The following is a 2659-nucleotide window of genomic DNA, read 5'->3' as shown; positions in this document are numbered from 1 at the left end:
ACAGCGTCCCTTTTTAGCAGGAAGTAGCTAAGAGAATACGCCATCCCCTTTTCCTTATGAATCAGGGTGAAGTCTCTCTCAGGGAGGAATGATAGGGAATGGCAAAGGACACACTGACAAAGGAGATTAATTAGAACTGGCTTTGACAAGCACTGTGGCAATTGGACAATTAAAACAGACATTGAGGGGGGAAGAAGAACGAACTGGGGAGGAGGGTAGAGAAAACAGTGCAACAATGAATGAATGAGAACCCAAAATCTCTGTAAATGTTCATTAAAATGAATAAAATTTAATAATAATTAAAAAAAAAAGAAAACAAAGATTCTCACGACTGGGCCAGTTGGCAGCATCATTACGGATGGTGAAGAGATTGAGACTGTAAACAGTTTAGTTTGCTTGGCTCCACAATCAACACTCTTGTTATCAGCTGCCAGGAAATCAAGAGACAAATTGCATTGGAAAAGTCAGCTGTCAGAGACCTCTCAAGAGTACTGAAAAGCAACGACATCAGGCTGGAGAGTAAGGGACCCCTGATCCAGGCCAGAGTGTTTCAATTGCATGCCATGTGTCAGAGCTGGACAGTGACTAAGGATAATAGAAAGAGAATTGATACCTTTAGCTGTGGTTCTAGAGAAGAGTGTTGAATATACCTTGGACTGCTAGGAGAACAAACAGGTTTGTCCTGGAGAGGGTGAGACTAGGCTGCTCCTTGGAGTCAAGGATTCTGAGGCTTTATCCAACATACTTCGGGTATGTTGCAAGGAGGGACCAGTCCTTGGAGAGGGGCATCATGTTTAGGAAGGTGGAGGGACAGCGCAAGAGAGGAAGATCCTCGATGAGATGGATCGATTTAGTGATTGGGGCAATGGATTTAGGGCTCTTATACTTAGGGTTGCTGTGAGTCGCAAGTAACTCGATGGCACCTAACAACAACAACAACAACATGAGCTCTGGTGGCTTGTTGTTATGTGTCATTGAATCACTTATGACTCATAACATCCCAATTTACAACAGCTCCGAATCCTGTTCTCTCCTCAGCCAGTCTCATTGTCTGCAACATACCTACCTCCATTAGCCCAGTTATCATGTCAATTTGTCTCCCCAGCATTTTCCTCTTCCGCGGTGTCCCTCCACCCTTCCAAGGATAATATCCTTCTCAAAGGACTGATCCTTCCTGGCCACATGCCCAAAGTATGTGAGATGGAGTTTCAAAATCCTTGCCTCCAAGGAGCAGCCTGGTTAAGGACTTGCACTAACAACCCAAAGTCATGGGGTTCAAGTCCACAAGATGATGGGCAATCTCCTCCCATGAGATTAATGGTCTCCGAAAATCCACTGGAGGGTCAGCTATGAGTTGCTTCTAACTCAGTGGTGCATGACAATAATACCATGCCTAAGTATGGTAATCATTAAAGTGGGATAAAATAATGTGAACTCATAGAAGTACTGAGAATGCAAAGCTAGCATTTGTAAAAGGCTTCTAGTGAGTACATTTCTAGTGACATTTAATGAGTGTTAGCAATGATTCTTAACTTGGTGTAGCTCAGGACAGAATCTGAGGTCCTTTTTCTTGTCCACCTAACTTCTTGGTTTTCTAAAATTTTTTTACTCTCTGTGCAACCTCATTTAATCCCATGACTTTCAAAGAGAAACTATACTAAAGATTTCTAGATTTCTATCTTTTGCCAAACTGATAGCTTTCCAAGTCAGTGCAAGTCACTCCTCCACATGAGGCCTGATGGTGGCTTCCCACCTCTTTCAGTGAAGACGTTAAAGCTCTTGCCAGCACCTTCAAGGCCGTATGTCATTTGTACACTTTTCTATCTCATCTCCTACTTCTTGTTAGGTGACATCAAGTCAGTGATGACTCATAGAAACCCTCTTTTCATCAGAATAAGACAGTGACTGGGCCTGGGCCATTCTCACAGTTTTATCTGCATTTGAGCCCATTGTTGCGGTCATTGCAAGTCAACTAATTGAGGACTTGTTATCTTTTTTGGTGACACGACTTTAACTGAGCAAAATGTCCTCTAGGAACTGGTCCTTCCTACTGTTTTACACTTTCCCCCCTCCATCCACACTAGTGTCCTTGTTGAACACCCAAGCATTCTTGCTCCTCAGAAACCTTTGCACTATTATGTCTGATACGTCCTTACTCAGAATGTGATGTTCAAATATCACATTCCTTAACTTCATTCTGGCCCATGCTGAAATATCATCCAATCAGAAGCATTCCTGATAATCATAACTAAGAACATTTTTCTTTCATTATTTGCTTCTTGTCTTTATTTTTCTCTTTGGCCTCTACTGCCATTATATTTATTTCATTTGTTTATGGTCTCTTGTTCTCCTCTAGAATGTAAATTATATTGAAGCAAGAAATGAAAAACAAAACTCACAACCCTGAAATCAGTGCCTGGATTATGGCAGACACTCAATATATAGTTATTGATAATGAGCAAAGACCAGATGAGTTGTGGGAGGATGTCAAATGTATCATCCAGGAAGAGTGCAAACGGTCATTAGAAACTCAGAAGAGGAAGAAAAGACCAAAATGGTTATCAGAAGAAACTCTGAAGATTTCACTGGAGTGTAGAGAAGCCAAAGCACAAGGAAGAATTCAAGATACTAAAGAGCTGAACAGAAGATTCCAAAAGGC

The sequence above is a fragment of the Elephantulus edwardii genome, unplaced genomic scaffold (genome assembly GCF_000299155.1).
Source record: "Elephantulus edwardii isolate Elephantulus edwardi_28Jun2011 unplaced genomic scaffold, EleEdw1.0 scaffold00061, whole genome shotgun sequence".
Classification (NCBI taxonomy): domain Eukaryota; kingdom Metazoa; phylum Chordata; class Mammalia; order Macroscelidea; family Macroscelididae; genus Elephantulus; species Elephantulus edwardii.
This window is presented reverse-complemented; position numbering follows the sequence as displayed.